The sequence below is a fragment of the Lathamus discolor genome, chromosome 1 (genome assembly GCF_037157495.1).
Source record: "Lathamus discolor isolate bLatDis1 chromosome 1, bLatDis1.hap1, whole genome shotgun sequence".
NCBI lineage: Eukaryota > Metazoa > Chordata > Aves > Psittaciformes > Psittacidae > Lathamus > Lathamus discolor.
Window position 1 is genome coordinate 135,814,089 of NC_088884.1, and position 21,868 is coordinate 135,835,956.

Consider the following 21,868-nt stretch of genomic DNA (forward strand, 5'->3'; position numbering starts at 1 on the left):
CTCAGTTATTTATGTCTCAAAAGAACCTTATTGTTGCTGATAAACTCTCTACATCTGTGACTGCAATCACTTTGCAAGAAGTCAAATACAAATGAGTTGTTCATGGACGGCATAATAAATGCACTAATATTATTGTCATACTACAGGAAAACACTTACAAAAAACCCCCAAAATTAGAACGGAATAAGACATAAACTAGAGCAAAACAAGGCAGGACAAAGGTAGCGATCAGAACAGGATAAACAAATTCGAGAACCAGTTCTGAAAATACATGGGCCAGTTCTCTGACCAAATTCTAAACTGCAAGTAGGGACCTAAATACAAGAAAAAAGTGAGAAAGAATTCCTAATTCTCTGACAAGAGGCAGTGTAATGAATTCTTACCAGCATTCTCTCAGAGAGGCCATGGTAAGAAGTAAACGTGTTTTCTATCTGGCTGCAGTAATTGGGCTGTTCAACACTACTGACGATGAGGTGTTAATAATGAAACTCATTTTTTTCTAGTCTTCTACTGCAAGAGCAAAATGCTTTTGACAGTCATCTTCAATTTTTCTCTTGGACCTTTGATTTTACACATGCCACATTAAATTACACAACTTCTCTGAGTATATTCAGTAGATACAAACAATGAAACAAATCAGGAGGGATTATTTATAAAGTCTCGTATTTTCATTTTGCCGGGTTTCATTTCCATATAGATTCTTGTGTGATCTCCCCACATCAAAAAAGAGAAGAAATACTGACATTTGAGGGAAAGACTGAAATAAAAAAAACAACAGTGTCCAAATACTAGCAATGACTGTTGTCCTCAATTAAAAAGCAAATTAAAATTAGCTATCAGAATATGCATCGCTTTGAGGCATCTTCAGACAGATTTCCAACTTCTCCCTCTGTGTGTCATGACTAGTTTGATAGGCAACATCTCACCTGCCCACACAAAACCACCAGTATGTCCTCCAGATCCACTCCTGGAAAGGTGATATCCAACTGAAGGGAACTGGTCTCACACATTCCTGTTGATCTATTCACGATCTTGAAAAGCCAAAATAGAAGTAAATAATTTTGAAGTTTTATGCAATGTACCCAAACCTTGTAAGCCACTGGTTTTGTACTACTCTTGAGGGCTTCATTTTGTTTTCATAAAAAAACAAACAAACAGGCATTAACTGGGAATGTTTTACATTTTTTTCCATCAAGTCAATTGTGATATAGCATTGCTTTAACAGGAGAAGACTCCATGAACACAGGAAACACAGACAATCTTGCATTCATTGTAAACACCATGTTTTGTCCACACATCCCAAACAAACTCTCCCCTCAGTCTCTCCAAGCCTTGTTGTCTCCAATGCTCTACAGGATTTCTGCTCACTCCTCTTCCATGCCTCCTCCCATTCACTAGCTGCAAGATAAACTGCAGTTTAAGCCCCAGGAGATAATTAAGAGACATTTTGGAAAATCCAGGATCTAGAGAGTTCAGATTTAGGTATGAATAGAACAGCTTTCCTATCAGATCTAGTATCTGAGCTCTGCATCCACAGGCAAACAATAAAGCAGTCATTTATATCAATGGGAAGGTGATGGAGAAAATCATCCTGAAAACCATTTCCAAACATAGGTGATTTGGATCAGTCAGATGGGCTTGGTATGGGGAAATCATGCTTTACCAACCTGATAACCTTCTACAATGAGGTGACTAGCCTCTTGTTTGAGAGGAGAGCAGCTGATGCTGTTTACCTGAACTTCAGTAAGCCTGACCCTAGAACATCCTCACAGAAAAGATGACAAATTAAAGGCTAGATAATTATACAGTGAGATAGACTGAAAATTGACTGAATGACCATGCTTAAGAGGGTGGTGCTCCTGATCACCATCGCCTAGTGATAGAGTGTACCTCATCAAGTCCACAAATGATACAAAACTGGGAGGAGCTGATGAAACACCACGCAGCTGTGCTACCTGTGGATCTTAACAAGCTGGAGAACTGGGTCAAGAAGAATCTAATGAAGTTTAATAAGGGGAAATGCAAAGTCCTGAAGAGGACTTTGGAGAGGAATAAACTCAAGACACCATAAGCACTAGGGGCCAACTGCTGGAAAGTAGCTCTGCAGAGAAGGGCCTTGGGATCCTGGTGGACAAACTGACCATTTACAGCAATGCACCTTTACAGTAAAGAAGGTTAACACCATCTTGGGCTGTACTATGAAGAGCACTGCTCACAGGTTAAAGGCAGTGACACTTCCCCTCTAGTCAGCTCAGCTCTGGTGAGGCCCAAAGAGGCTGTGGAATCTCCATCCGTGGAGATACTCAGAATTTGCTGGCCATTGGCCTGGGCGGCTGGTTCTAGCTGACCCTACTTGAGCACAAGGTTTGGTCTAGATGATCTCAAGAGTTCCCTTCCAAACTAAATGATTCTGTGATTCTCTTGATATCCATTAAGACTGGGAACAGTTTTTTGCAAGTGCTAAGGCAATGCAGTCCCTGGTACAAGGGGATCGGTTGCCAGAATAGAGACTTTGCAATCTGCACATCTGAAATAGAGACATCAACAAATAAGCAAAGTTGATGAGACAAGGATATCCTAAAAGCAGAATTTATTTCCTCAGAGGTATGCAGATAAACTCCAGGGATATTGTCCCTGTTTATATGAAAAGGAGATTGGTAAGGACGTGCTTTGGAGAGCAGTATTACAGTTCCTATAGTGGATGATTATGTAAGTTGTATACTGTACTACTGCATTTTTAATAGAGAACAGACTGTCACCACCATCTTTTTAGGCAGCAGTCTACAATCCCCAGGCAAGATAAAATCTGCTGTTTCCACCAAGTTTCTGCAGGCATTATGGAGCAAGCTGACTTGGAAACTGCTGCCTAGTGCCTAGTGGAAGGTAATTCTTACAGCTTGCTTCACAGGTCTGGTAGGAAGACAGCTGAAACTTGGGAGGAGCCAGAAGCTGATAATGCGCTGATTGGTGTTATCTCGGCTCTTTGCTTTATGCTTACGCCTTGTCAGCAAGGCAGCAGGGTTTAAAATACCCAGCTTCTTTTCCAAGCCTTTGAGAACTATGACTTTGATACCGTCACTTTTGCCAAGCCTGAAAAAACAGACAACTCTTGATATTTTAACTCCAAAATGCTATTTCTACGTAATTTAGAATATGAATTTATAAAAGGCCAGCCATTATATGCTATGTAACTCTTACCCCATATTTCATAGAATTTAAGGAATTTTGCACCCAGTAAGGACATATAAACTAAAATTTACCTGTACAGGCAAGCTTTACAGCACAGCATCTAATATATGATAAGCTTATACCTTAGATAATAATTTACAATTTAAGTAAACAAATAATAACTCCCAGAATATTGCAATACTTGTCTGATCATTCATCATCTGCTGTTTTATCAACAGTGACAAAAAAATTAGCCAACAACTGTCATTACTTGTGGATGTTTAGGAGGAGGTTAATTTCAACCAGTCAAAATGGATTTCACAATTCATGTATTTAGAGATGTGAAGGAAACCTGACACGTCAAAAATTCTAAAATGATGTGCATGGGAAAGGTAAGAGACTGCACATACAAGTGATGAGGTGCTCCCTTCCTACACAAAAACAGAGCTGAAAAGATGAAGATTTTGTAAGTGGATTAGGAAAGCTGTGGATTCCTCTCCCATCTGCTTTGTTTGCAGATTTTACAGTGCCTTGTTGTTACGGCAGTAAATCAGTATGACCATTTAGCCTACTTACCTTCTCTCGCAAGGAGACATCCTTGTTAACCATCTCTACACAAGCCAGTACAGTGCAAAAGGACATTATAGCACAGTATCAGCATAAGGGTTGAATGATTTAATACAAACTGTGTAGTCTGGCAGGAACTTCCAGTATCAAGACATATTTTTCACTCTCAGCATGTCAGAGAACATACTACCCTGTTCTCAAACACTCATTTAACTTCATCATGGAATGCCAATATCAGAACAAGCTGTCAACCACAGTTTCAAAACCACAGCATTCACAAAGTGATGTAACATGAATTACACTTTGACTTCAAATTCATAATATACAAGAAGTCTCTTTACATTCTCTGCTTTTAAGCAACAAAATATTTTACACAGTTCTCTACATACACAAAACATGCTAGAACAAACAGTATGCCAAGTGCTCTGCAACATGCCACTCCATGCTGTGACATGTTAGCTACTAAGAAATAGGCTATAATGAGAGAATACATGTGGTAAAATGGTGATGAGAGATGACAAGAAAAATGAGGTGACAGATTTTACTCATAATTACTCTCACTTGAAAAAGTGCAAAGATATCAACAAATATTGCAGTGTCACTAACTCCCCCATTTATTATTTAATTCACTCCCAAGTCCATTCATATTTACCCCCTGGCCCAAAGGAAACATTAGTTAAAAAAGCCATTAGAAGGAAATCAACAATTCCTAAAACCACATGACTGGGTGCCAGGGAAGGAGCATAGTGGCACAAGACAGACAGTGGCACCTTGACAGGTTTTAAATATTGTATTTGGAGGTCATGGCTTTGCCTTCTGATGATTTCTTTACCTTTACCTTTGCTTTCAAACTAATTTCTTTAGGTTCATCATTAAGAAACTCTGTTCAACATGAAATTCACAATCATAGAACCTCAGGCCTTCCACACACCGGTAAGATAAGATGATGCCATTGAGAAATCCTTTACCACACGTTAACTGCCACTACCCTTAGTGCTTTATATGTAATGTGCAAAGGAATGTTTATGAATCGAACAGAAACAGCTCAACAGAGCTAGATTATTTCTGGTAGGGGCAATTAAACTTCATGATCATCTTTGCTGCCACAGCTGGAGTGCTTCAGATCATGAACTGCTTCATTTCAAGCTAATTTAGATACTACATACTACATTGCCTTCTGGCATAAGTTATAAAGCACATAATAATAGATCATACACCCTCAGCCTATGCAGAGTACTTAGTGAAAATGCCAGTAGTTACTATAGATACAGAAAGCAAACCATTTCCACATGTGGAAAGTGCTCAAGTCACAGCCCACAGCAGTAAGGTTGTAATATGGCTCACCTAAGACAGATTCTATAGGGGCATGATTAAAATGGTGAAAAATCACACTCAGCATTAGCAAGGCTAATCCAACAAAAATATATCCTCCCGGCAGAACCACTGCATTCCATTCTTCACAGTGTCTGATGGATGTTAGTGTTGCATGAACACTAAGAACTTACCACAACTAAACCCATCCCCAGCATTCCTTGTTTTTCTTCTGTTGGTGACTGATTCAGATCAGGCAGCCATCTGCTTGAACCGAATGCTGCACGATGACATAGCACTACCTTGGGTTATTTCTTTGTAAAGGGCATCTACGTCCTTGGCCACTATACAATGGAGTGCTAGAACATCGCCCTGTCAGGACTCCTGTTATGGTTCTGTACAGCTCTGGGTACTTTTACACTGTGTTTTTACATCATGTCCACCGTGTATCACATTAGGAAGGATTTCACAGACAGTACCACAAAATACAAAGCTAATTTTACGGCTCCATCACCTCTTGTGGTTTTGCACCTAATTTCCCTACACTTTTTCTAATGAGGGAAGTGTGTGTCCTACAAACTATGCCAAGGAACTCTTCTTTAGAAAGAGCCCACAGTGTACCCAAACTGTGCTGAATGTTTCTTATGCCCAGGCAAGATAGCTGAATGTGATAACTGCTTAATGTTGTAAGCATCAGGACAGGCCAACCTTGACTGGAAGGCAAAGGCATTCTACATTTGCAATATTTAACTCTCTGGTTATGAGCTTAGTCAGCAGGGCCACCAGATTTGAACATTCTAACTTTAAAAACCAAAAAGGAACATTTCATTGCTGCTGAGAAGGCAGCAGGTACCACACTTAAACAGGGCATGCAAATGAAAGCTATTATTATTCCTCACCAATTGTTAAGTTCCAAGTGAACTCAGTATTTCATTGTAAAAGACAGTAATAATGAACTCCCTCAGGTTAAAATGTAAAATAAATGGGAGTATATCAGAGTATATTGTAATTTAAATTCTTTTTTTTTTCCTAAACTACATAGTAACTCCTGATTTTTCATTCACCTTTCCCTCTTTAAAGTTATATAAAGCCTCTTCAGAAATTGTTTTGTGATTGCGTTTATTCTGTCTGTTGAAGAAATTGTCTAGTCATTAACAGACGGGTTTGTTGAGGTAACATTGATAAAATTACATTTGGCATTAGACAGCAACTGTAAATCTGAACCACAATATGAAAGCAAAGGGAACTGCAGATATGGGAAGTATGAATAGGGTGGACAAATAATTAGTAATTAGGATAATAAAATTATCTTAAAAGACCCAGATCATTTAACTGGCAGTCAAACTGACTATTTATTGTATTATCAGATATCACTATCAATGAAATTAGATGACCATTTCTTAAAAACCAGACATAGCATCAATGAACTACTGAATGTGTAAATGGATCTTAAAATTTATATTAAAAAGTTTTGCTAGATAAAATACATCAGCATATACTAAAATAATCTGTAAATAGTTCTTAAAATTGATACTAAAAAGTTATGCCAGTGCTATGCCTGCCAGAGTGTTCTAAGTGTCTTCTGTAATAGGCAAGTTTAATTTCTTCGTGTAGCATGCCCTGAGGGGAGAAAAAGTATTTTCAACAAAGAGAAAACATCTGCAAAGACACTTACTTACACAGGAATGTGATAAACAGAGCCATGTGCTCATCAAGTTAAAAAAGAATAACATTGTTTTCTGATGAATTAACAAAGCTACCATGTATCATAAATTAATCTGAATTTCAAGGTTTCTTTATTTATGTATTTGTTTCGCTTTGGTTGACCTTTGTGTATCAAACATCTCAGGGCTGTAACGCAATTCACTATTCTGGTCTGAAAGTAGTCAGCCACATTTTTAATCTCCAGCACAAGTAAACTCAGCTTCATTTTAACAGGTAGACTTTCTTCTGTGTAGCACTTCTTACTCAAAGGTTACAGGGGTTATCGTGAGGATAATCTAGGCAGTCAGAGGACTGAAGAGCAACAAATTGCTTATTTTTTTAAAGGATTTTCTTATGTAAGAAAGATGGCTGAGATCCAGTTCTCCTACCCTGAAAGCTCCTCTGAGTCAACACGGTAGACATTTTGGAGAACTTAAAACGAACTAAAAATATGTATTTTTACTGCTGCCTTTTCATGCCTTATAAAAAGTTTCTGTTTTGAAAAAAAAATTCACCAAAAATTACTTCAGAAAATTACTTGCAAAAACACAGTAACTAATGAAATATGCTTTTCCCTTTGACTTGCCTTGATATCAACTACGCTGCCAGAAGGCAACTGGCTAAGCAACAACTAGCAGGTCATACATGCTTGCAGAGATAACATTTTGGATTGCAGGCAGGAAGATAACTAGAAGAATTCAATAAAAATAAGGTAGGTAATTCTTAGTCTGAAGAACAAGAATAAATGTCATACATGTTTGGACTTCTGCTAAGGAAACCAATTGCAACTCTCATCCTGGGACATTTAAAGCTCAGAAGCTGAACTCCAACTCAATGTAGAGCACAGCCTTGCATGGCAGAGACAGGGACTGGAGGGCCTGAAGAAGACCTGTTCTGTCCTCCATGACTGTATAGCAGAGTTACCGGGTGTGCGCTCCCACTCATCTCCCAGGTTTAATGAAGAATCAGAATGAACTGTTACAAAATCACTAGTTCTTCTAGATGCATTCCTTCTTCTGCTGTATTTTAGCCTTAGTGAATATAGACCACTCAAGAGGAAAGTAAGATATGGTTTGTGGGACAAGTATCTTCTACGAGATCACCTGATAAGAGTTGGGGAAAAAAAGAGAAATTTAGGGTATGGAATTATTTGTTCAGGTTTGAAAGAATAAATCAAGGTTTGTACAAACTGATCCCAGTTTACTTATTTCTTTTTAAAAACTGGACAATTTGAAAGAAAAATGTGATTCCCTGGTGGCAAGAGAAAGCCAATGAGGTAATTAATAGGGCAAAGAATGACACAGAGAAACACTGGAAATATTAGTTTCTTGTGAAAGATAAGCAAAGAAATGATATGGAAATAATTAAAGATCTTTAAAAAAACTAAACACATTTAAATAACCATCATGGAATTCAAATGTCGTAAGACATTAAAAAAAATTTATTACCACTTCCAAGAAAATGCCAGGAGAAATAATTTTCCTGGTACTTCCATTACAGATGAAAGAGTGATATATTAACACTGAAGAACTGAACAATAACCAAGCCCTAAAACCACTCAGTAAATCATTTAACAGAGTTTGGCAGATAGTATCAGGAAATGCTTAAAAAAAGTCTCTCCCATTCAAGATGCAAATCACTGCCTTATGAGGCTGAGATACCAAAACATTCTTTGTGTTAGCTTTATTTGTTATACAGGTGAAACATTCCAAATTTTATTAAATTTCAAGTTGCGCAATTATTTTTGCACATTTTAAATTTACGTTTTGTAATCTTGTTTCCTTATTTATTTTTCCCAGTGTGAAAGAGTTGATCATATACCCAACTAAAGGAGCTAGCATGTAAATCTCAGGTGCAGCAGGAAGTGACATAAGTAATTCATTACATAATCTCCGATTCTCTACTCAAACAATGTGATATTTCTACTGAAATAGTATTTAAAACCAGTATTCTTCAGATGAGACAGAGGTTCTTGTCCTAACAACTTTTGTAAGTTTTAATGAGGTTTTGGAGAGTAGAGATGTTTTTCTACAACTTTTCTCTTTCCACAGGGCTTCACCCCATCGGTGAAGCCATCGGTCCATTACCAGTATTATTCCCCGTAAATCACATTATCATGGCATAAACATGGGCTGCCAGAAATTGTGGATTTGCACAGAAGCTTTGAGAAATCTGAGTAGGCTTTATTGTATGGGAAGACAGACTGCACAAAGAAACACCACTCAATGAGCCAAAATTTAAGATCTTAAAGTTGCTACATCTGAGCTAGTGAATGTTTTTTTAGCATACAGATCTCAAGGCTTTGCTAATATGAAAACCTTCTCTAAAGGACAGTTTAGCTATGATAACTATTTTATAATGAAAAAAAGAAAAAAAAAGAAGTTTGGTTTATAAAGATTAGGTATTGATTAAATGAGTTCTTACTACAAGTATAGAATACACATTCATATTACTTAAACAGACTGTAAACAAATAATGTTATTTTCCTTAGTGAAACCAGATTAGATGTACTGTAACATTTCTAAAAAGCAGTAAAACTACCTTACCATCTCAAGTCTTTATTCTCTTCCAATTCTGCACTGAAATGCTCTTGCATGCCATTTTCCTATTTGCCATCATTCTTTCTTATACATTTTCAGCTTGTAACTCTCCCTGTAACTGAGTGAACTGTTGTCAATACATACTTACTAATTTGACAGTGATGGACACAGCTGCATTTTATAAGCTCCTGGAAAGCTGTGAAGTTTTGATGACCCTATCATTTCTCACAGGCCTACACTTACTTTGCCACTAGTTTTCTAACCAGAACTTGTTGGATGCCCAAATTTGTGCTTGGTAGTTTGCATGCCATATGTGCTGGAGTAGACAGTATTTGTGTGGTGAAAATAGTTCACTTATCTGGCACAAAAATATATGATAATGCCAGAAAAACATACAGATGGCAGTTGGATTGTCTAAGCAAGGGTTCATGTTCTATAGTCTCTCTCTCAAGTAAAGTTTTCTTGCTCGGTTTTCCTGATGATTCATCTGATAATGCCTGGTGAACAACTACAGTGCTAAAAGCCTAGTGGGTACAGAGATTACAGCCTGATGGGCATTCCAGGACTTCTCTGATGTCCAGATTTGAGCTTTCAGTAAAAACTAACATACTTCCAAATGCATTTCTGCCTATTCGGACTTCATTGAGACCTCTGTGACATCATTGATTCAGCTGTCATCTAGAAACATTTTATGCTTCTGTTTGAACATCATAAAGTTCTTTAGAAAGAAGGATCATTCAGAAGACAATTCTTCAGCTCGCTGCATCTACTCCGTTGCTTTGTGTATGTTCAGTATGTGATCACAAAAATCTGCAAGACTGACTGATAGAATGACAAATCCTACCTAATTAGTACTTACCAGATTTTAGCCAGTCATCTTGAGCACTTCAAGCAGTGTTCTACCAACATAAGATCTTGTTTTTCTAAATCTAAATACATGAAGATTTGCATGAGTCAAAGAGAATTATTCAATGGTATTATGCCTCTCACCAAGTTTAAAGATATTTCAAGCCTGAAGTGAAAAAGTAATGTGATATAAACTGCACAAAAACTTATCAGATAAATAAGAGTGGATGTGCAAGAAAAATAACAGAATGGAACACAATTTGCATTCTGGGCTCAATCTTGGAAAAAAACCCAACAAAACAACTCAGCCTTTGAATGATTATTAAACATGGAAAAACCTACCAAACACCACAAATAAATGACTTAAGATGGGTTCACTTCAGAAGCAGCTTATTACCACCTATTGCCATTTAGGCTAAATGGGAGTAAAATTTAAAAAAAATTCTAACTTAAAAATATTTTCTCCCGGTTAGTTTCAACTAGTTTCTCTCCATGAAACAAAAACAGTAAGGAACAAATTATTTCAGTACACTGCCATTCAACAAATAGATAATGTACCTATCAACCCCACCCTACACTGTTTGAATATCAGATATACACAAAGACAATACATTTGTGATGGTTAAGACAGAAACTGATCAAGATAAATTGAGCCACGTACAGTGGCTTGCCCTACACACTACAGCAGATATGCAAGAAAGGCAGGAATAAAATCCAGTTCTCCCAAGCCCCTGTTTTAACCACACAATCCCCTTTAGGAATTCCATGTAGTAAACAAATTTATTTAGATACAGACTTTTTTTTCATTAAAAAAAAAACCCAAACCAACAAATCAAAAACCATCAAATCTAATATAGCAGCAAACACTGTTCTAAGTGCTTTCGGATTTATGCTGGCCTAAATCACTCTCTACAGCTCCCTGCCGCTCTCTACATCTACCTGGAAGGAGGTTGTAGCTAGGTGGGCATCAGCCTCTTCTCCCAGGTAACAAGTGACAGGACAAGAGGAAATGGCCTCAAGTTATGCTAGGGGAAGTTTAGACTGGATATTAGGAAAAAGTTCTTCATTGAGAGGGTGGTCAGGCATTGGAACAGGCTGTCCAGAGAAGTGATGGAGTCACCATCCCTGGAAGTGTTCAAAAACTGTGCAGATGAAGCTCTTAGTGACATGACTTAGTGGTGGTCTTGGCAGTCCTGCACTGGTGTTTCGACTTGGTGATCTTAAAGGTGTTTTCCAACCTAGCTGATTCTGTGAAATGTGAACAGAAGTTTCCTCTATAGATTTTAGAAATACTTGGCTAGACACCAAATGCTGCCCTTACGTAAGGCCACATAATCACCTGACACTTGTAACTGCCTCACTGATTTTCCAAGAATTTTAATCCTCTTTTCCTGAAACTATCCCTTTAGTGGGAAAATTTGTTTATTCTATTACTTAAATGCTTGTTTTAGAAAACAATCTCATTTATCAAACATGAGAATAGTCTCCACTCTAAAACATCAGAAGTCTAAGAGATTTCTTTGCACAGCAAAGCACACAGTGTGGCTTGTCATATAAAAGGGCCCGTTCCTCAATTGTGCACTCCCAGGCTGCTTCTACACATTTAAAAACCTTTTTACAGAAAAAATTAAGCTTCCCAGCTCTTCTTTCCTGTGAGACGATCGTACCAGCAAGTAAAGCATATAGCTGACGCACAGCAATTATGAGACTGTGCAAAGAGCAGATCAGATATGGCTGTTTGAAGGTTGGAGGCAGAAGTAACCTGAACTTCCTACTATCACAGATTTTGGTTTTATAGAATATTTGAATATATTAGCTAATCAATTCACTCTGGCTGCTGTCAGATACATGTCAGTTTATACGTCAGATAGAAAATGTAATGGATCAAATCCCTAGCTCCGTGAAGTCAATGAAAGTTTTAACTACAGACTTCAAAGAAACCAAAATCTATCTCAGTATTACTCAAAACGTTTCTCACTAGTGACTATACAACTGGAGCTATTAATTAACAATGATTCTGGTGTCTGTTTTTTTGCATGTGTTATTTACACTTACATCCTTTGTAATAATTAAAGGTCCCTGAAATGACAACAGAATGTATTAGGAAGTTTCTGAACCTCTAATTGTGGGAAGCCAGAACAATACCTCAGGCAATTACCACTTCACTTGAAAAAGGATTACTGCATGCTTTTCTTACAAGGGAATAACAGAGACTGTATGGGACCACAACAGGTATTTGGTCTACCCTCTGCTCAAAAGAGGCTCAAGTAGAGCAGGTTGCTCAGGCTATATCCACTCAGGTATTTTATGTTTCCAAGGATGAAGACTCCACAAATTCTCCGGGCAACCTGTTCCAGAGTTTGACGACCTCGCAGTAAAAATATTTTGTCTTATTTTTAAGTATTTCATTTCGTGCCCACTGCCTCTTGTTCTGTCACTTCTTTGCAGTGGTGTCACCTTGAAGTTGTACACATACTGGGGGAACATTTGGAAATACCCACTGTTGCAAAACCATCAGTGTAACTCCACTTCAGCTGTACAAAAGATCACTCAAAACATCATTCACTGTCAATCACTACTGTGTCAAAGAAAATTTAAATTCCCACCACACTCCTACATAAGCACTTCCTACTATTACTCCTGCAAGCAGTTTTTCCCTAAAAAACAGATCTGTCTCATAACACTTCTATACTGTTTGAGGTTCCAGAAATCAGAAAGGGCCTGTCGTACAAAAGGGGTGGAGGGTGGGTGATGAAGTGAGCTGTGCCTAAAAAGTCAAAGCAAATTCTCAGAAAACAAGTTTTACTTCTGTAGTGCCATGATTCATAAAGTAGGAGGAAAACGAGAGCATGAAATTAATGGCTGGGAAGAGCCACTGCCAACTCTGTAGGAGCTACCATTCTGTGATTTCCACCTCTTTCCTCCCTTGATGTCAGCAAAACAGCAAGAGAAGGGACCATAGACTGTATACAGCGCTGCAGCTCCAGCACAAATGGAACAGACAGTGACTGCTCCCAGCAGCCTCACCCTTGGTATCCGACTCCTTTGCCTATGCCCAAAGACAGACTTCAGTGGTAATTTCTCTAGTTCAAAACCAACTGGTAGTTTATGGCTACGCTGGGCATTCACTGATCTAGCACTTGTGTAGGTATAACTGTTAAAGTAAGAAGGGAGCAAAAGAAACAGAACAGTGCACACGGAGCCCCACTGCTACCTTGACCCATTCTGCTGTGACACAACACAGCTGGTGGCCACCAAAGGATGGAGTATGACAAAAGTCAGTCTCTTAAAAACAAGTATAACAGCAGGAATACTTTTCTGTGTGAACATAAGGGAGCCCATATTCTTGCCCAATTCCTGAAACACCCACAATCTCTAATATGAATGAAGCTTTGGTGACCCAGAACTCAGCTGCCTTCTGTGGGGATTATGCAGATCAAGCATGGAAACTGTCCTGTGGTACTCATGAAACTCAAACTCTGACAAAAAAAAAAAAAAACAAAAACAACCAGCCAAAACCAATAATAATTATTTATTAAAATTCTTTATTGAAACATTTATGCATAATGGAATTAAAACAGTTTTAAAATGAATCTGTTTCTTCCTCTTACTAAAACATAGTTTATTGGTTTTGTTGTTTCCAATAACTACACTGTTCAGCTGAAAACTGGATCTCTTCAATAAAAAATGCAGTTTTTAAGACTTTACTACCAAACTTCTAAATACTTATTTGAAAGGTTGGCAACAATCTCTATTTTTTCTTTATCTTCGCTTTCCTGAAAGTGAAGCTCTTTTACATCTATTGCTTCTGGGATACATTATGTATCACGGAAAGTAATTAGAAAATTGTTTAAAATCTTAGATCATTACTTTTGTGCACATAGAGCTGACTTCAGTTTCTTGCTTGAAAGATTTTTTGACAAATAATGCAGTTAACTGCCAATTTTCTAGTGGGAAAACAAAACAAAATTTCAAACTAGCATTTTGGCTTCTCCATCTCATCTGAAACATTGTTCCCAACTAGTTTATTAAGCTGAAAGTATCCATCCAACTCAGCACATTTAATAAGTTAAGCAGGAACTGAAATTTTTATTCCTTCCAAAAGCCAAGTCTACAGGAAAAGAACATAGAATCATAGAATTAACTGGGTTGTTTAGAAATGTAGCCTTTCTAAAACAGGACCTGCACAACACACCGCAAACCAATCTCAGACGTGATAAACTACTGAAGATTTTGGAAGGCAGAAAAGCACACTGTACCACTTTTATAGACAGAAGTACAAGCAGGGGAAATGTACTGTTTCTATTTTGTTTTACATTTTATAGAACTTAGTACTATCAATTTAAAACTCTACCTAATTTTTATTTCCTAAAGCACCAAGACTTAGAGAAGTTAACACAAACTGTTTTTAAAAAGCTTGTAAATGCTTTGCTCACAGGTACATACAGATATTTTCATCTACATATTTTAATGACAGGAGAACTATAGAAATGAAGTATGCAGTGGAAGCAATAGTGGAATCTAAGGTAAAGCCCAGTATTCTGAAAATGGAATTTTTCAAAAAATACAGCTGACTATAACACACAAGACAATGCCATTGCACAAGTGCTTATTTAAAAACAATAATCAATCATTCTATAGGCATTGTTATTTCTTAAGTAAAACACCTTAAAATGATTATTTTAAAGCAAGATTTCTTAAAACAGTCATTCTGGGGAGAAACTGTTATTTGCAGTAAGAATGAATAAAAGCAGCATGTCTTTCTATTGAGATCTACAGAAGGTAGTCATTGTCTCAAAATGAAGCAGTACCAAGACAGAAGATTTGCATTAGATACACTGACACATTATCTTTCATATTCTTCTGTTTGGAGCAGCAAAGTAAGGCTCAGAGGTTCCTTCCAGTTACCAGTGTGCTCCCAAAACACTGTGGACACACAGAAATCAGAGCTACAGTACAATCTGAACAGAACCTGTATTTTGCTTTAAGTGGCACCAGAATAGCTGCATCCATGACTTGCCTGCAGTATACCACCTGGAAATAGGCAAGCTCATGAGGAGACAGACAGCTCGGTCCCATTAGTGTGAATATAATCACAGCTTTGCAGTTTGCAGGAAAATATAAATGAACTACCTTCCCTTTTACTTCCACTTCTTTCCCAATAATTATTGATTCTACCTAAATTTCCCTCTTCAAATACAAGGACATTTCTCTTAAGAGTGTAAGCCTTTCTCAAAGGGAAAGCCATCTGGATAAGTCAGACTACAGGCAGCCACAATCTTTGCTCACATTTCATCATTCTTGACATGTGGACTCCGATATGCTGTAAACGGTCAGCACATAGCTTATTAGGAAACCTTCCATTCTGATGTATTGTTTACTTAACTGTAACAGTTTACTTAGCTAGTCTGCCTAAGTAATGAATCAGCCCTACAATTGGTATAACCTGCTTTTAAGCCTGGAATCAATTACTGACCATTAATTTTGTTAATGTTGTTGCAGAACTCCAGAATTATGGAAGTCTGTTACCCGCTGGCATTAGCACTGTAAACAGCAGAGTATTCCATTCACCATTTCTATCAAGGTAACCCAGGTACCAAAAAAGCACCTTGGAGAATAATCTGGGTTTTTTTAAATGTTTAAGTACAATAAAGAAAAACATGTTGCACTTTCTACAGTAAATAATAAATGTTTACATCTAGTCTACACAGTTAACTTTTGGCTTAGATTTATGGCCAGATATCAGGGTGTTAAAGCAGTACCAACAGGAGGCTGAAGTATTACAGGAATGATGAAACGTGACACAGTGACACCAAATTCTCCACAGCTGAGCGCCCCAGGACTCAAACCAAGTGGTCTGTTATAAGAGGGGCCTGCAATGCATCACAAAGGAAAACAAAGACAACACCTTGTTAGGTTTTCAGCTCTTCAGAGAAGTACAGACACGAACTGTGTGTGAAATGGGGCTGATCTACCAGTAACAGCTCAGCAAAAATGCATGCCAGCACACCCCTGAAAACCAGAAGGATAAGTTGCTCACTTAAAGAACTGTGATTGTTTTGATAGGAGGTAGAAATATGAAAATAAATAGAATACATTATGTCATTAAAAAAAATACTCTCATATGGATGAGCTTATCACAGTCTTTGAGCTCTTGTGAAACCCTTCTTGGGCAATCAAGAGTTGAGGGACAAAATCATCAAAAAAAGATGTTTAAAATGTAATGCTTGTATGTAGTATGAAAAGGACAGATGAGACAGAATCCATTTGGGATGGGCTACTTGATACAGAGCCACCTATGAGAAAAGTGCGATGAGCCTAGTGTCACATGACTGAAACTTAGTACCACTGTATGGACAAATTATGTCCAATATATGTTGGAGGCACAAAATAATGTTTTTGGTTGGTTTTTTTTTTTTTCCCCAAGAATAGAAGTGAAATTAAATGAGGTGGTTTATTGTCTCTATATAGATTGTTAGTGGGGCGCAGCCAAAGACCAGATACTAATTTATCTTGTATAAATATGGTGAAGGAGAAAGACAGGTAGGAGAAAGACTGAAACACTAAGTGTTCTTTAAACAATCAGGCTGTAATGAAGAATTTGAGAGCATTCACTTCTCTCCTGCATGATCTCATGCTTCACGGAAAAAAATATCCCCAAATTCAGTCCTGTCACCTGCTGTCTTTGGCCTAAGTGGCACACATTTCCGGCAGTATGCTTGTAAGAAAAGGCTGGAAAGATGTGGCTGCGATATCCCGGCCTATAGCGCACAATGTGATGTTACTAATGTTCAAGAAGCAAACCAGACATAAATAATAGCAAACAAGTACGAGCCAGAGTAGAAAGGAGTGGGAACTGTAACATTCACCTTGTTGCCGAGATAAATCGTTGCCAATTAAGCTATTTAATTAAATAAATGTTTTCTGCCACCCTGGTAAAATTTAGTCACTTTTTGCTCAGGTCAGACTTTCTTCCCATAACACTACATTTATACAGTCATAATCTTTGAAGAAAATTCATATATTGTCTGTTCTTACTGATTGGAAATAACTGCCTAGCACTCTAAAATCTCTGAAGGATGTATGCTCATTAGATAAGAAAGAAACAGATACACATGAAAACCCTATGGGACTCTATGAATGAGAAATACTTAAGGAGCTGTTGCTTCTCTGATCCTAAAGAGTCAATCTAAGAAGAATAAGTAAAACCGAATTTTTAGCTATATCAATTCCTTTTGAATTTTTCAAAACTAGTAACTTTATCATTAACTACCTGGAAACTTAGTGATTTATCTAGTACTAGTAGCACTGACATATACTGTCTGGTTATACGCAAAGGTACCTGACAATCAGTCGACAGCATGATACCCCACTCCAGCCTGAAGTCCAGCCCAGTAGTAACAAACCATCTTTTTTCTTCACTTAACCACTACAAGCAGGTCATGAAGTCTTTTCTGATTTCTATGTATTTCTTAAAATGTATTTTTATTGACTAAAACTCTAAATTTAATTCCACTTTTATTACTGACTACACAGAAAATAAAGTAGGTTTTTTCCAAGAGGCTAGATATTAAACATAATAAGCTTTCTTTCTTCCCTTCTCCATTGGTATAAGATTTAGGTTTACAACACATGCAGACTTTTAATGCAAATATGATGCAATGACTGTAATTGTTTCTCCCTTTTCTTAAATTTTATAAGAGTAAACAGCAACAATTATTACAAATTTTAGAAGAACTCTATATTCAAAATATATTCAAAACGAAACATCTCAATATAATTTATATCAGAAGATGATCATAAGTAGATGCAAAACATCCAACTTGATAGCAAGTGATAGAGAACATATATATATCAGCAAGCATATTAGAAAATATTAGTGAATATAAAACAGATACCAAAATAAATTGTTCTTTAAACTTCAACCAAGAACAGAGAACACATGCCAATCATTATCTTTTACTTTTGCTATACATTCCTTTAAAAATAGTCAGCTTGTTCTGTAATGTGAATACATTAACACTCAGGAAAAAAAAATAATTAGCATATGCAACACAATTGTTAGCCACCAACTTTCAACTGAAGGAAAACATCCTGATAAACTGAAAAAAACACTGACTGAATTGCTTCCCCCCCCCCCCTTTTTAGTGAGTAGCTTTCATTGAAAAAAAAAAAAGTCCTCATTTAATTAAAGTCTTTTTAGTACTTCTTCAGCTGCCGTTCTGCTTTTTGGTCATTATTCAGTTACAGTCCTGCACTAAAAGTTTTATCTTCAAGAATAAATGATTATTCAGAGCTCTCTATCTCTTTAAATTTTATATTTCACACTGCAAGTGCATTATTATTTGAATAATTACAACATAGATTAATAGGAGCAAATATCCCACTGAATATTTAGCTATTTTTATAAATCTGTAGATTATATGTGACTCTCCTACCAGGCAACAATGGCAGAAGGAAGGAGTCCAATCAGTCCAAGGGTTCTCTTCCTAAAGAAAAGACAAATCATAGAATCATAGAATAGTTAGGGTTGGAAAGGACCTCAAGATCATCTAGTTCCAACCCCCCTGCCATGGACACCTCTCACTAAACCATCCCACCCAAGGCTTCATCCAACCTGGCCTTGAACACCGCCAGGGATGGAGCACTCACAACCTCTATGGGCAACCGATTCCAGTGTCTCACCACCCTAACAGGAAAGAATTTCCTCCTTATATCCAATCTAAACTTCCCCTGTTTAAGTTTTAACCCGTTACCCCTTGTCCTGTCACTACAGTCCCTGACAGAGTCCCTCCCCAGCATCCCTATAGGCCCCCTTCAGGTACTGGAAGGCTGCTATGAGGTCTCCACGCAGCCTTCTCTTCTCCAGGCTGAAAAGCCCCAACTTCCTCAGCCTGTCTTCGTACGGGAGGTGCTCCAGTACCCTGACTCATGTCATATCCGGAGCTAAATTACTTTTTTAAACTGGAGAAATTTAAAATAAAACCTTTTATAAGGTTGTTTAAAACTTTTCAAGCTTGTTGCTCTGCACACGTAGAAACATTCAGCTGTATCTTTTGGAATGAACAACTACATATCATCACATATGGGAAAAGAAAAAAATACAGTGAACATGAAAACAGGGAAGTAAGTGACTCCACTTACTGGTGTTCCCAGGATAGTAAAAGTATTTCCACAACTTCAAAGTATAATTGCCAGATTTACCAAACCCCACTTATTTATGGCAGTTGATATCAATATCCATACGAACATACCCATATGTATTCAAACATGCCAATACTGTAAAAAACATGTACAATTTTAGAAGGTAATACATTCAAACCTGGTACAAGCAAATGAACAAGTTAACTGGACACCTAAAATTATGTGACTGCACACTGTTTTTCAGTTTTCTGTTTTTCCTTTCCCAACAAAGAATCCAGGAGCCCACAAGAAATACACATGTATGCCATACAGTATGTATTAAGAAGTTTGGTACTGCCCTGAGGCATCATGGTTGCCTAACGCTAGTCTGCAAAAAATGCAGCAGTGTTATTGCCAACTCCTTAGAAACTTAACTCAGGCCAAGACACAGACAACACAGAGTCCTTTCTTAACTTAACTTTCTTAACTGTAGGATCCAACTGCCATTCTGTTGAAAAAACATGGAGCAGGACTTGCCACATCGTGTTAAATCACTGCCAGGATAACAGAAGGTAGCGAGAAAACAAACGCCTCGCATATAGCAGCCCATTGTTGCTGTGTATCCCCGTTAAACAAAAAAGATTCAAGTCAACATATGGCAGAAAAGTGATCCTACCCAGCAAGAAACTGGGCTACTGAAAATAATGACAGCTCTGCTCCATTCCTGTTAAAGTTGTGCTACTGAAGCAAAGAATTCTGTAGTCTGTAGGAACAGAAGCAACGTGAGATTTATCCCAAGAAATAGGGCATTTAGTAGGGAGTGACACATCCTCATCTCTAATTCATGCTCCCAAGACAATTTAAATTTGTGCAGTCACTCTTTAAGATGGATTACTTGGAGGGAGGAGATGCCTTTGAACATTCTTAGAGAGAACAAAACTGAATCTTCCAACTCTTGTATCAGTAACCTAACAGATAGGTTGTTAAATAAAAGGTTACTCAATGCCCCCATCCTTCACATTAGAAGCAAACAGCCAAATTCAGACCCTCTGAATGTCTGCTTGCCGTGTCCTGACGAAACAGAGCCCTTCAACACTTAAGCTGAGAATTGTAAATAGCTGAATGGGAAATAGATGCTAAACTGCTCAGAACACGCACAGAACACACTTCTGAACGTGCACGTAAGTAAAATCCTAGACACTGTAGAGACAGAAAGCAAAATCAAGGAACAGCCTTCTGATTTTAGGCATCTCCTGCATTAGGCAGCAGCTGTGCAAGATTTCTTGGAACGCATTTTTTGACTTAGGGACCTGAATTCTCCCTAAATCCTGCTTTAGGTACTTAAGTCCTTTATTGGATCTAGCCAATAAACTCTCTCTCTCTGTCTTTACTCTACCTGGTTAAGTATTTTAGATCCTATTATGTTTTGCCTCCCTTTTTATTTTTAATGAGATACTTATCTTTCTAACATGTAGTTAACTGTTTATCCTATGTGTAGTTATTTGGTGGAGGCTTTTACACTCACCAGTGCAAACATAATCACTAAGCGTAATTAAATAACTTACTAAGGGACTTATTTCAAAAGTACTGAGTACCCACAGCTCAGATTTTCTCAAAGGGAATTAAGACCCACTAAACCCCATACTGCTGTGCTGTACAGAAATGCCAGAGAAAGCAGCAGCAGCCTAGCCCTGTTCAGCTCACCCTAACCAAGTACCAAGCCCAAGCTGCAAATGCAGCTTTGTGGCCTCATGTCCCTAAAAAAAAACTACTACTCAAAGCCAACTTCTGCCCAACGCTGTTGCACAAAGGTTAGCATTTGTTTTCCTGCAGCGATGCTGAGTGTTTTTCCATTTAAAAGTTTGCCTGCCAGAACTACCTCACTGAAGCCCCGAAAGTCTACTTAGCAACAAAGGACAAACTGAAACAAAACAAAACCAAGTTGCTTCTGAGCATTCATTAATTCCTAGCCACGGCTGAAGTGACTCAAACATCAGCAGCTAAGGCTTTCAAAAGCCATTGAGGAATTGGGGTTTTCTTAAAGCATATGACTCTTATTTGCCTAATCTAATCTTTCTCCATTTTATTTTGCTTTTGCTACACATACCTTGGCAAAAAGCAACAACAGCTGGTTAGCTAGCTAGCTACCTTCAAAGAAATAAAGGGGAACCACTTTTTTCTTGGGATACGTACCAAGACTGCAAAAAAGGGGCACACCTCCAGATTTCCAGAACATAGGTATAAATTTTAGGTCCACCACCTGCCACTGCCTTTGCTTTAGCTGGGGTCAGTTTTGCTTCATTTTGCTTATACTCCTGTCGATTTCTGAAGCTCTTAAATCAGCATAACTGTACATATGGCCAAGTATCAACTTAAACCAGTATTTTAAGTGTTCAAGGCCAGACTGGACATAGCTTCGAGTAACCTGGTCTATGGAAATGTGTCCCTGTCTGTGGCAGGAGGGTGGAATTAGGTGATCTACAAGGTCTCTTCCAACCCAAACCATTCTATGATTCTATTATTTTATTGTCATGTTTAATGGGGTTGCACAACCCTACCTGTGCAAGGAATTGCTTATAGAAACATCTGAGCAATGGCTTACAAACTGT

General features: G+C 37.8%; 1 protein-coding gene across 1 annotated transcript in view; it reads right to left on the reverse strand.

Moving 5' to 3' along the window:
* Positions 1 to 21,868, reverse strand: part of TRMT9B (tRNA methyltransferase 9B (putative)) — a 125,636-nt gene that overhangs the window by 100,778 nt on the left and 2,990 nt on the right. Inside the window, exon 2 of the mRNA XM_065665263.1 lies at positions 18,575 to 18,625. The gene's annotated coding sequence lies outside the window, so the exon portion shown is untranslated. The remainder of the gene's footprint in view (positions 1 to 18,574; positions 18,626 to 21,868) is intronic.